Here is a 14,182-nt window from a genome sequence, read left to right on the forward strand (position 1 = left end):
ATTTTTTTCCACCATGATTAGCAGATCCTTTAAATGCTACAGGGTGTGGCCATAAGGATGGAGAGAGTCTATGCATATTTGAATTCTGCTGGTGGGCTTGTAAGTATATATTCTTGTTTGGAATTACCGTACTTATTTTTATACTTAATGGAGAAAGCTCCTAACAAGTAAACTCAATTGCATCAAATATGAATTCTTTAATTGTATCAATGTCTTATAAAAGCAGTAAGATTTGCCAAGTGTTGGTCATGCCTACATCTTGTTTAGCAAAGGGGGGAAAAAGTCCCGATACCTCACATGACCCTGCCATGACAACATGAGTTTGACACCCCTGCAATAGAATGAAGTGGCAAAGTCGGGAAAAAAGAAACAAATTTCAGAACAAATAAAATATTGCCAAAAATATCTAACATGACTGATTTTAAAATTTGTCTTATCTAATGGTTCCATGGGAATAGCCCAGAAGGTACTTCTCCTAATTATCTCCAAGCAAGACTGATACAAAAAAGGAATTGCAGTCATGTTTAATAATTAACAGTGTCTTGTGATATGAATTCCAGTTAGTGGCTAGTCTTCAATGATATTAGAGTTGTACACAAATACATATTACAACTAAAGATTTCTGAAAAAGCCATATGAGATTCCAATTAAAATTTAATAAACTCTCAATATTCTACCAATTAAAGTTAATCAGATGCTATGTTGTCCTATTATTCTGATATCAGTTACATATATTTTTAATTTGATTTCTTTGTTGCCCAGAAAAAATCCCTGTATATAAATCAGGCCGTATCGCAATGCGAGAAGTGTGGTTTAGACCTGTATAGGTGGGGCTTGTTGAAGGAATGAGAGGTAACCTTACGTAAAGACATGCGTAGGAAGCTACCATGATCTCAGTAGCTGGTTATCTTGGATACCTACAAGCTCACCTAATTAGCAGAACCAGATGTTGGAATATAGGAAAGGTTACGTACAGACATACGTATTACAGCAATGGTCACGAGTAGCCTATTATCTTTTAGCCCACTATCTCACCGAGCAAAGACAGGCTGTATCAAGGAGTTAACCTTGACCTGGATAGCATTCTGGATTCACTACAGAAAAATGGGGGAGTAAACCAAAAACAATATATTGTTGCTCTGTGCTTTGCTTGTTAAAACTGTATAAAAGCCAAATAAACTCTGCGAAGGCAGACAGACATTTTTGACACCACTGCTTGACGGATTTCTGAAAACCTACATTTGTTTAGAGATTGACTCATTTAACAACCACTCATAGCTATGATTCTAATGAAAATGTAACTTTATTACCAGTCCTCACATTTATGAGGATTTTGCAGGTCTATAAAGTAAAGAAAAGCTGAAATACGAACATCAACACAGCCACTGTTTCACTTAACAACCACTTCACTTAATGACCAAATTGCTGGTCCCAGTTATAGTAGCTAAATGAAGACTACTTGTATTTTTTCCATTAAGCTTATTTTGCTATGACTAATATTTTTAACCTGCTAAACCATGCTCACTTTTTAAAATTGCCCTAGGTATGAATTATTATTTGGCAGCTATTCCCTTTCTTGGGGCACTGGATAGTGACTTCTTTGAAGAGCTAAAAAATGAGGTAGAATTAATTCCACCAGATGAGCAAAAAGCAGATTTCTGCCTCAACATTGCTGAATGCAATGCCCAGATGCCAGAAGTGATGTCTCCCTGGAGGGATTTCTTCAAGGTATATCTGTTGGTTGTTTTTAGAACTATAGGGATATCTTCCTAGTATACACTACTTCTTCCCTAAACCATCAATTCAAGTACTGTACACATCATTGGGGAAAGAAACCCTTCTAATTTTAGAGGGGGAAAGTTCACTTTTTCTTCATATTTGGTGTTGTAGATAGATGTCTTTATATCAGGGGTGTCAAACTTGCAGCATCACCTTGTCATCACATAATGTATTTGACTTTCCCCACCTTCACTAAAAAGGCGTGGGGGTGGCCAGCATGTGACACATCTGGCCTGTGGACCACAAGTTTGACACCCCTGCTATATATGAATTAAACTTTGAGTACAGTAATGTACCAGGGTTTACACTCAAAAGGCCAGGGGAGGTCAAGACAAAGGAATAGCCTAGCCCAGTGATGTCAAACCTTTTTGGCATCGTGTGCCAAAAGTGGGGGGAGCGCAGGGGGGTCATGGGTGGGCATGCCACACCTATAATCCAATGCACGTGACCCTGTGCGCATGCTCACGCAAACCCCACCCTCTTTTGAGTCCATGATGATCTCATTTTTTGCCCTCTCCAGGCTCCAGAGGCTTTCTAGGAGCTTGGGGAGGGTGAAAATAGCCTTCCTAACCCCCACAGGCCCTCCAGAGGCTTCCAGCACCTTCCACTTGCACCTGCAGCGCCTGCCGCTCCCCACCGCCTTCAGTGGCAACAGAGGAAAATGCTACTCTTGGTGGGGCGGCTGTGCTCGTGTGGTCCTGGCCTGAAGCCTCATGACACCCCCCCCCCCCCGCTGAGTCAAATTGCGGGAGAGCAGCACACTGCACCCAGAGGTGGCTGGGGCAACAGTTCCGCCTCTCCACTCCTCAAGTCCAGCAGGAAAGCCTGATCATCCCACCATATCCATCCAAGGAAGGAGAGAGAGAGCCGGGCTCAGCCGATCTGCTCTCCCCAAGCTAGAAGCAGCAGTTAAGGGCAAAAAAATGGCCGAAAATGAAGTCAGCTGGACAGCGCACATATGTGCGCTGGAACTGACAAGGCAAAGCCACATGTTCCCTGATAAATGGATCTGCGTGCCACCTGTGGCACGCGTGCCATACGTTCCCCATCACAGGCCTAGCCTAAGACAAAGTCTTTTGGAGTTGTTTGAGACATAATCTTATGTAGTTACCTGGGAGAAATCTGAGTCTGCTAATCCTAATGAAGTGGAGAAGTCCTTGGAGCTCTGGGTTCAACTATCTGTGTTTGAGAATTGTGTCTTTCCTGATTGGTTAAAACTTCCCAAAAGATAATGTATAGTTAAGTCCAAGAAGTGATTAATGCTTCCTTGAAGGCATTAAACTCTTTTTAAGATGTTGTTCCTGCATACAATAGAACTGAACAATTGTTGACTAGTTTCAAATCTTCCTTTTTTAGGGAAGGTTGTTGAGAGATTAGTCAACTCAAACTCCAAATGGTCCTGAAGAGGGAAAAAAATGCTCACATTTATAAACTGCTCAGAGTGTGGTGTAAAGTATTATGGAGCAGTATAGAAGTCTAGGTGCTGTTGCCATTGCTATTGTTTTCATTAATTAAAACAGTTCATTTCAAAATCTATGCTAGCTCCATCACTTTTTCCACCCATTCTTCATTGTGGGAATTGGCGTTATCTTTCCATATATAAAATTCTTGCTGCAGTCAACATATGGGAGCAGATGGAAAGTTTCTTGAAGGGGCATGGTGTGGATATTGTTTTTTTGTTTGTAATAACTGTGGCAACTTGTCCAAGGGGCAAAAGCTCTGTTGAGTAAACAGTTGGCAACTGTGTTGAGTATCCTCTGAAATGGAACCATGATGACCAATTAGTCTGTTATAAATCCTTGGGGATGCCTAGAGTTTCAGCTGTTGCTGGAGGATGGTGCTTGGAGAAGAATCTGGTCATGTGATCTAGGATGAATTTGTGCTGGTGATTCCCGAGGACGTGGACAGGGTTCTCTCTACTGTCAGCTCACCCACCCTCCTGGGTCACAAAAGCAGACAGTGAAGTGGCCTGTGATTGGATCCATGCTCTGGTAGTGACTTCCTTGACAGAGGTGGTGGTGTTTCATAGGATCAGGCCTAGTTAAAAATTGGAATACAGACATCCAGGGAATTTTAAGCAATAGGATAGCCCAGTGGTTCCCAAAATGAGGCCCATGCCCCACGGGGCTGGGTTTTTTTTTAATTTTTAATGGGGGCAACTTGAACCTTGTTTAAACCAAGTTAATGGCCTTTTAGGCTTCCTCCGCATGAGTAAGTTCACTTTTGGAGTAAAGTAATAATTATATGACATGGGGGTGGGGGGGCATCAGGATTTTAGAGATGCTTAGGTGGGGCATGGCCCAAAAAACGTTGGGAACCAGTGGGCCAGACTGAAAGTACAACTTACACCCACGCACCCACTTACCCGCACTATGTCTGCATTTTCAAGAAAGTTTGAGGGAAGCGAAACGGAGGTTATTTATTATCTATTTATGGGAATCGTTGTATAATTGTTATAAATAATGAGTAGTTTTGTTTATTGTACCGTACCTAGATCTATATCTACTTATCTTTCTATATTTTATTTTTAGTATCTCCTTTTTTTAAACGTTTTATTTTGTTCATGCAAACATCACATCTTTACAACACATTACACTTCTTTTACATATCTGTTGTGATTATTTTATCTGTACATATAAATCTTACATAATTTTATATACATACATACATACATACATACACACACACACACACACACACACACACACACATTTATATTATTTCACACATCTTTTTTCTTCATTATATATATAACATTCTATATATTCTATATATAACAACCTTTATTACATTTGACTCGTTTTGTATCCATTTCCTATTATTTATTTGCTACAGTCTATTTGGTATTTCTATCTTTTAATCATTTTCCGGTTTTGTAGTTGTTTTTTAATTTGTTGATCTTCCTTCCTTCCTTTTTTGCTTTCCTACTTTTTTCCCCTTTCCTCTAGCCAATGATACCATAAATCCCATACCGAGTAAAATTCAGATTCTTCTTTCTCTTTTAATTCTTTCCTGAGCCTATCCATCTCTGCACATTCCAATATTTTTTATTACATTTTCTTCTGTTAGTGTGTAATTATTTTTCTAGTTTTGTGCAAATGTAATTCTCGCTGCTGTGATTATATATAGAATTAAGTATCTAATATTTTTTTCATAATTTCCTTTTATAATTCCTAACAGAAATAATTCCAGTTTTAGTTCAATTTGATGTGTGGTGGTCTCCTCCAGCCAATCTTTTATTTTTTTCCAATATTTTTTCGCAGATGCGCACGTCCACCACATATGGTAGTATGTTCCATGTTGTTGGTTGCATTTCCAACAGATAGGTGAGCAGTCCAGGAACATTTTCACATTTCTCGCTGGTGGAAGATGCCATCTGTAGACATCGTGTACATTTTCTCTCTGTATGCCATTGCCATTGTTAATTTATAATTTATTTCCCTTTTTTCCCCATTCTACCAATTCCATAGTATACCCAAATTTTGTCACCCATGTTTCTTCTTCCATTTTAAATCTAAATATATAATGATATATTTTTTGTATCAATTTTTCTTTGGTTCCCTGTAGAATTTTATCCAGTTCTTGTGGCTCCTTATAGAATCCATCCCTTTCTCTGTCTTTTTTATACTTTGCCGATATTTGTAAATACGGCCACCAGCCTATGTCTATTCCTTCGTCTTTCAATTCTTGCCTCGTTTTTAACCTTTCTTGGTTATCTAATATGTCTTTATATCTTATTATCTTGTTTATGTCCAATACATTCAGGTATATCAGAGCTTCCATGGTAGATAGTCAAACTGGAATTTTGTGGTAATGTTTTGTTTTAATTTTTAACCATATTTGAAATAGAGCTTTTCTAATTAAATGTTTTTGGAAATAGCTATGGGTTTTGTCTTTCCTATCCCAAATAAAGGCCAACCTAGTTCCAAATTGTAACCCACCTATTGTTACTAATCTTCTGTTTTTTTAGATTGATCCAGTCCCTTATCCAGGTGACAGCTGCTGCTTGATAATAAAGTTCCCAATCGGGAAGTCCAAATCCTTCTTTTTCTCTACTGTCCTGCAACAATTTTAATTTAATTTGCGATTTTTTTTCCTGACCAGATAAATTGTGCAATTAGTTTATTTAAATATATGAAAAAGTTTTTCCCTAGGCTAATTGGTACCACTTGAAATAAAAATAAAAGTTTTGGTAGGATATTCATTTTTACAATAGTGATTCTTCCCATTAATGATATTTGTAGTTTCCTCCAATTTTCCAAATCTTTCTTAATTTTCTGAACCATTTTATCATAATTGTCTTCCTTAATTGTTGAGCATTTCCCTGTCAGCCAAATTCCTAAATATTTTATCTTTTTTACTATCTGCATTTCCATGTTTTCCTCTAATTCTTGCTCTTGTTTTTTGGTAAAATTCTTCGTAATGATCTTTGTTTTGTTCTTGTTAATTTTAAGTCCCGCTACCCTACTGAATTCCTCTATTTTTTGGATTAATTTAATTCCTCATTTTAATGGTTCCTCTAATATAAATACCACATTGTCCGTGAATGCCTGTGTTTTATATTCCTCTTTTTTGATTTTTAATCCCTTTATTTCTTGAATATTTCTGATTTTATTAATAGAACTTCCAGTGTTAATATAAATAATAAAGGTGATAATGGACTTCCTGCGGTGATGTCACATCAGAGCAGGTGAAGGAATGGTGGGTCTGCTAGCTTTGCTCGAGTTTCTCTGGTGAAGATCCTGAAAAAGGACGAAGTTGAACTTGGAGGGATCAGCAGGAGAGAGAGGAAAGCTCAGGTGATGGTGAGGAGGCAAGCAACTTCCCTACCAAATGAGAGAAACCCCTTGGAATCATTAGAGAAGAAATCCGCGTCCATGGCCGATTCTGAGCTGTGACAGCTGCATATGAGGGAGAGAAGATAGCAGCACGGCAGTATTGGTGACAACATTAAAAACAACTAAAATGGTATAAACTTTATTAAAAACTCTTTGAGCTAGAATTTAACAGTTCACGACTGGCAGTGATAAGAAGAGAGAAAAAGCATGCAATTTCCTGTAGCAGTAGAACAGCTTGGAGTGGATTGAGCATGGAACAGAATAAAGAGTGGAAGAGAAGACCATTGGAACTATTTGGACAATATATAGAAATTGGAGCCAGACAAGACAATGACAATAGAGAAGATGGTGAGAGAAGTATTTTGGATTATTTGAGAGAAAGTTGGGTGTAGAAACAGCAAAGATCGGATTTTTGATTGGGGGGGGGGGGGAGCTTATATGAGAGAAGGGTAACAGCGCCATCTAGTGAAGAGAAAAATAAGAACTGAGTAACAAAACTGGATAAACTGGCTGATGCAATCTGATGAAAAATTGACAAGAGCAAGTTTGTGGTGTCTGAAATCAGAATTAAAAAAAGAGAGAAACTTTTGATTGAAGGGGAACACTGAAAGAAGAAATATAGATGAAAACTGAACTGTGGTGAAATGAAATATTGATGAACTGTATTGAACTATAATGTATTTGGAAGAGAGAGTGTAGATGATATATGAACGATTGGTGATACTTAGGAATTATTAACATTATTAATAGATGATATAATATTATATAAGAATTAAAAATAAGGATTTAATATTCCAAATATATTGCATATTTTGAGAATACTAAGGGATGTGTGTGTGTGTGTGTGTGTGTGTGTGTGTGTGTGTGGTGTAAGGTTTAAGTGGGGGTGACAATTTGTAGCTATTAAAGAGATGAGGTAAGATTATATATGAATCAAATAAAGAACATGTTAGGTTAAATATATTGAATATTGTGTGAACATTGTGTAGACTGTTGTGGGAAGGGAACTTCACCAAGTCAGTGTTGTATTAGGAAGACCAGTACAGCCCATAACCAAATTGGAAGTCACTAGAATAACAAAGCCAGCATACATTCTAAAAGAAACCTCCTGAGAATAATTACCAGGACATGGGGACAATTAGAAATAGCTGCAGAGTACAAAATAATACAAAAGACCTAGGAAGTGAAGGAAGAAGTTTACCTTTAAGACAGAAAAAGGTCAGAGTGACAACAAAGACTGATTATCTCAGGGCAAAGATGTAAAAATATGAAATACAGTAGAAGACACTAGGGCTCATCCCTGCCCCATGGGAATTACTTTAGGGTAGAGGAATAACAAAACGCAAGACAGGATTAGAACCATTAGCAAAGGCACACACAAAAAGTGATAAAACAATAGTACAAAGAAAACAAAAGGACTTCAAAGAGGAAAATGGTATAAAAAATGTACACTTACCGTATGTCAGAGTCAGCTCACCCAGGAACACTGATCTACATCACTGTTGGTCTTGCTTTCCTGAAATAATAAAGACAACTTGCTTTCAAACACAGCTTGCTTTGATCATAAATTCATTCATTCAGCCGGTGACACTCTCCCAGCTGGGAAATCTGAACTCGCGGAGGAAACCTTTTTCCATTTAACAGTTGGTGACCATGAATTGACTCCCAGCTAACCCAGCCACCGGACGGGGCCCAGAGATTCAACCCAGCCGGCACGGACCATCTTTGTCCAGGGACAATTCATGGACCCTGCTGGGAGGCATCAGGTAGTAAAGGGAGTTTTTGAGCCTTGAACTCAACAGCTGCTTGAAAGCAGGTAAGTACCACTTTAAATTTAATCAAAATCCCTAGAATTAAGGAAAATGGAAGTGTGTGTGTGTGTATACATGTGTGTGTGTGTGGGATTCCACCTGAATACAGCCTGATCTCACCTCTTCGAATGACCTCTAGCCCCCCCCCCCGCCTGTTGCTAGCTCTAATGAGCCGTGACTGTCAGGATCGGGAAAGCAAGTCACCGAACATGAGACTTTCTGTTTAAAGGAATGGAAGCCGAGTGAACCAAGTGAAAGAGTGGGGGGTAATAAAAAGAAATAAGGGAATCCCGGTGTCAGAATCAGGAAAGGCTCATTGCGCAGAATAGAGAGTAGGTGCAGATACTCACTGCAGAGGGGCAGAGGTCCTCCCTGGGTCACCTTTTGGGAACCAGAAAACCCTAGCAGAATTCCCTACAAGGAAAGGGGCCAAATACTTCACTGAGGGAATTGAAGCCCTTCCCAGAATTCCCCCCCCCCCGAAAACTTGCGGCGGGTCACTCGGCTAAGCCAAAGTGAGCCTTACATCTTAAAGGGTCATTGGAAGCGTTAGCTCAAGGGTGACAGGAACTGTCCTTGGAGATTTCCTAGAAGCCTAAGATGCCTGGGACATGCCTTTCTTAGCTGGCATGAGCAAAAAGAAAGCAAGGAAATTGTGTGACAAATGGGCTTTGCTAAGAGATGACACCTGGAGACAAATTTGTCCTGACAGTGGTACTTTTGATTTTCAAACCCTAAAAGCACTTAAATCAAAAATAAAACCCAACCATTTATCCTACTGGTACTGCTGGGCTGAATTAGCTAGAACAAAAGATTCAATAACTGAGAAAACACCTACCAATACCGGGGATAAAAATGAGGCTAGGATTATGGCCCCTCTAATAAGCAAACCTGTACCAGGAAGACAGAGAGGCCAATTTGAATACTTGTTAACGCACACCCCTTTTTCTGCCTCAGACCTGGCAATTTGGAAAAGAGATGCACCAACCTTCAGGGCAGATCCCCAAATGGTGATTCAAATGCTGAAAGCAATAGTGGAGAGTCATAACCCTTCATGGGGAGACATGACTCAATTACTGCATGTCTTCTTGACTAAAGATGAACAGCTAAAATTGTTTGAACAAACTGACCAAATTGCCAAAAGACTGGTTATAGTTGCCCCAGATCAAGTTGCCCTGGCATGGGTCACCTGGCCTCTGCACCGCTCTGACTGGGACTATAATGATAATAATCATTGGATCACGTATACCAGAGCAAAGGAAAACCTAACGGAAGCTCTAGAGGAAATTGGGAAAAAACCTCTAAATTGGTCAGAATTTCAAAGAATAACACAAAGAGACCTTCTGGGTCCGGCTTTCTGAGGCAGCTACAACATATGATCACCTAGACTTGAGCTGCCAGAAGGACCAGAGTATACTTGCCTCAGCCTTTGTTGACCAATCCTCCTGGGATATTAAGGAACACTTCCATAAAATAGTGTCCAACTGGTCTACCTTAGAAATATCGGAGTTCCATAGAATCGCAAACTTCGTATATGACCAGAGGGACAAACTCAAGGAGGAAGAAGAAGAAAGGAAAGAGATAGAGCGGGAAAAAGAGAGAGATAGGAAAAGGAGGACAGAAAGGCAAGAAGAAATATAAATATTTGCTGTCATGTCTAACAATGCAAAGCCAGCATGACCTTTTGATAATGGGCAGCGATGCTGGTGGTGTGATAAAGTGGGAAAACCCTCATATAAATGCCACTATTGCTGTAAATGTGGGGAACTCAGGAACTCGAGCCGAGAATATAATTGGTCTTCTAATCATTACCGGTACATGGGACCGCCCAGAGATTTTAAGCAAAGAAACAACCCATTCCGCCATAATGAACAGAGGAATAGCTATTGCAGGGAGCCACCCATAGCCCCCCTGCTGCAGAACAACCCTTTCTGCCACAACGAATGCAATCAGCCTGAAAGCACCCATTGGGAGGATGAAAGGGAAAGCAATCCTCCTGCCCAATGACTAGAAAAGGAAGACTGCGAGTTAATAGTCACCTTTCAAGGGCTTGCACTTCCCTTAAGGAATGGCCCTGAAGGCGAACATATGATTTCACTCTACATAGGTGGGAAAGAATATGAATGCCTAGTGGATACTGGGGCCACAGCCTCATTAATCACAAAACCACGCCACAAAGATTCAGTGAGGCTAGGACCTCAAGATAACATAATGGGAGTGGGGGGGGGGGGAACCATCCCAGTAGAATTTACTAAAGAAATAAAAGTTGACTTAGGTCCCTTCTCTTTGAACCATTCCTTCACCATCTGCCCCCAATCCCCAGTCTCCCTTCTTGGCAGAGACATCCTATGTAAAATTGGAGCCACCATAAAGTGTGGAAAAGGAGGTCTCACACTAGACATCCCGGGGAAAAGAACTTTTATGCTAGTCACCAATGAGACATCGCTTCATGTGGAACTGCAAACCCTGCCATCCTCGCTTTGGGGCTGGGATGCAATGGAGGTAGGACTCCTAAAGGGGGCATCCCCAGTCACAATCCAAGTGAAAAAGGGAAAGCCCCCCTGTATCCTCAATACAAGATCCAAGCGGAAGCCATCGAACCAATACGCAAACTGATTAAAGCGTATCTTGAACAAGGGTCTTGCGTAAATGCACTTCCCCTTGTAATACCACAATCTTTCCAGTAAAAAGATCCAAAGTAGATGAAGGGAATCCCATTTATAGATTTATACATGATTTGAGGGTCATTAATAACCATGTGATACCTCAAGCCCCCATAATCCCTAACCCAGCCACAATAATCACGGAAGTTCCAGCCGCAGCAACCCATTTTACAGTTATAGATCTGTGCTCCACTTTTTTCAGTATCCCAGTTGATTGTTTGTTTTTATCTGGGAGGAGCAACAGTACACATAGACCCGTCTGCCTCAAGGCTATATGGAGTCCCCCACCCTATTTTCACAGATCCTAAAGGCGGATTTATCCTCTATTTCACTGCTTGAGAAATCAGTATTAATTCAGTATGTAGATGATCTCTTACTAGCATCCACAAGTGAGGAAGCATGTAAAACTGATACACTATACTTACTAAAATCCCTGGCAGAGAGGGGACATAAAGCCTCCCGTCAAAATTACAATACCTGAAAAAGGAAGTGACATAACTGGGCTTGTGACACTTTCCCAGCCGGGAAATCCGAACCTGCGGAGGAAACATTTTTCCATTTAACACTGTCTTGCACACAAACTCGAATATATAGAAATTAAGTTGTTAGATCATGGGATTGAATTGTATTGAATTGAAGTGTGCACGGAAGAGGGAAAGTCCAAAGACTGAAGGGGCTGGTAAGAGGGTGGAAATAAGTAGTGGGTGGAGTGAAGTATATGCTATTGTGGGGAAAAATTGTAAGGAAATAAAAAAAAATGACAAGTACAACAACAACAATTAGTAAAATGAATAGGAAGGCAGCATCCAACCTGACATCAGCAACACCCTCACCCTCAAATCAGCACACAATTGAGAGCACACTGGGTCTAGAGAGAGCTAGCTCAACAATGAACCTTAAGTGTATGCAAGATGCATTAACAATGATACAAGAAACAATGTTGAAAACACAAGAAACAATTACAAAAAATCACGAAGAAACTAGGAAAAACCATGAAGAAATAGAAATGGGAGAAATGAAGAGTGAGATTAGAAGACTAGATGAATATCCAAAATTAGGGAAATTATTTACAATACTAGCACAATAAAAAAGAGGAATTGTAATATACATTAAAGAATGGATAAACACAAAAAAATGCAGATGAAGAGGGGAGGATTTTAATGATAGAAATAGAAACAGAACAAAAAAAGTTACCCTCACAGCAATATGCGCCCCAAATAAAACCAAAAAGAATTTTATAAGATGATCCACCAAAAAATAACAGAAATACACTATGAGAATATATGTCTAAGAACACTACCAATTACTTTTTTTAAAATGGTGCAGGGACTGAGCCTGAAAGATGTATGGCAAGAAAGAAACATAGGAAACAAACAATTTACATATTATTCAAATCCCCACAAACCATGGTCAAGGATAGATATGATTTGGTCAACCCAGGAATTGAGAAGAGATACAGAAGAGATTGAAATAATGACGAACTCCTAGGCAGATAACAACCCAATAAAAATAACATGTAAATAAAAATAAAAAAAGACCAAAAAATAAAAAGAGATGGACAATGAATCAAAAAATATTGAAAGGTAAAGAATATATAAAAATGGTAGAAAGGGAACTGAAAGTTTTCTTAAAGTAAATAAGAAAGAAGAAACATCATTACAAAACTTATGAGACACTACAAAAGCTTTTAGTAGAGGGTTGACAATAGCGCATTTGACAAAAACACAAATTAAATTTGATGACACAAGAAGAGATGTCCCAAAAGATCAAATTTGCAAAGCAAAACTACTTTGAAAATGCGAATAAACCAGGAAGATTGTTAGCACACAAAGTGAAAAAAGAAAAAAGAATTACACCACTTACAAGATGAAAGAGGAAACATACAATACTGGAAAGAGGAAAAAAATAGTACACAATTTTTTTGAGAAACTATACAGCAAAGAAAACATATTGCAAGATAACATCGAACAATACTTAAATAAAAAGAAGCTACATAAAATTGAGGAAAAGAGAAGAGAAATGCTAAACAAAAAAATCACAATGATGAAATTAAAGGAAGCACTGAGCAGACAAAAAATAAATAAAACACCATGCCCAGATGGTATATCTGGATAATTTTATAAAGCCACACAAGAGCAGATAGAAACAGTGATCTTAGATTTGTTTAATGAAGCACTTATAGAAGAGAAGCTACCAAAATAATGGAGGGTCACGATTAAATCTTTATATCAATAATGACAGAGCAAATAAAAAAAATTAAATGAAATCATTCACAAAGATCAAAGCAGCTTCTTACCAAAAAACCAGTTAAAAAAATAATATGAGGATAATTATGAATACACTAGAATACTATGAGAATCCGGGGAAACAGGTTGCACTGGTCTTTTTAGACGCCCAAAAGGCCTTTGGCAATTTAAATTGGCAGTTCATTATTAAACAGTTAAAAATGATGAGATTTGGAGAAAACTTTATAAAGATGACAGAATCAATATATTCGGCCCAGACATCAAAAGTAATAATAAATGGTGAAACTACAGAAGAATTTAAAATATGGAAAGGAGTGAGACAAGGATGTCCAAGGTCACCTTTATTATTTATATTAACACTATTTTTAGTATCTCCTAACTACTGCACCAGACTCTGAAACGGCTACAACAGCTTCTTTTCTTAGAAGATGAAGCCCTGGGTTATATGTGGAGAGGTCATATTCTTTTTATTAGTTCTGCATTTCAGAAGTGTAAAAAATGGTAAGAAGTAGCAATAAAGAAGAATATTTGTAGGTCTGGATTGAAATGAGGGGTGCTTGGTGCTGTCTCAGTTTGATTGTTTTCTTGCAGACATTCCATTACCCAAACTAGGTTAGTTCATAATTTCTTTCCCATAGTTGCTGCCATTTTTCTAGCTCAATCGTGTAACCCAGTGGTAGTCAACCTGGTCCCTACCGCCCACTAGTGAGCGTTCCAGCTTTCATGGTGGGCGGTAGGGGTTTTGTCCAATACTGAAGCACTTTCCTTTTTTTAATTTAACTGACTTCCCTACTTTATAAATCACCATTACCGGTGGGCGGTTAGAAAATTTTACTACTAACAGA

At 38.8% G+C, this 14,182-nt stretch overlaps 1 protein-coding gene and 3 long non-coding RNA genes across 4 annotated transcripts in view; 3 read left to right on the plus strand and 1 right to left on the minus strand.

The window, feature by feature from the left end:
• LOC309386312 lies at positions 1-13,746 on the plus strand. Its single transcript, XR_014174392.1, has 3 exons — positions 1-99; positions 1,544-1,728; positions 13,707-13,746. It is a non-coding gene; the product is annotated as an uncharacterized lncRNA (long non-coding RNA).
• The window catches only part of LOC309386307 (protein LEG1 homolog), a 43,951-nt gene that overhangs the window by 17,884 nt on the left and 11,885 nt on the right, over positions 1-14,182 (plus strand). The gene's annotated exons all lie outside the window — the stretch shown is intronic.
• The window catches only part of LOC309386313, a 25,536-nt gene continuing 16,664 nt past the window's right edge, over positions 5,311-14,182 (minus strand). Inside the window, exons 2-3 of the long non-coding RNA XR_014174393.1 lie at positions 8,074-8,133; positions 5,311-6,680 (exon numbers count right to left, since the gene is read on the minus strand). This is a non-coding gene — a long non-coding RNA (uncharacterized lncRNA). The remainder of the gene's footprint in view (positions 6,681-8,073; positions 8,134-14,182) is intronic.
• The window catches only part of LOC309386311, a 4,466-nt gene continuing 4,033 nt past the window's right edge, over positions 13,750-14,182 (plus strand). The window contains exon 1 of the long non-coding RNA XR_014174391.1: positions 13,750-13,838. This is a non-coding gene — a long non-coding RNA (uncharacterized lncRNA). The remainder of the gene's footprint in view (positions 13,839-14,182) is intronic.

Source organism: Natrix helvetica (genome assembly GCF_964273705.1).
Source record: "Natrix helvetica genome assembly, chromosome: 2".
In the NCBI taxonomy this organism is placed as follows: Eukaryota; Metazoa; Chordata; class Lepidosauria; order Squamata; family Natricidae; genus Natrix; species Natrix helvetica.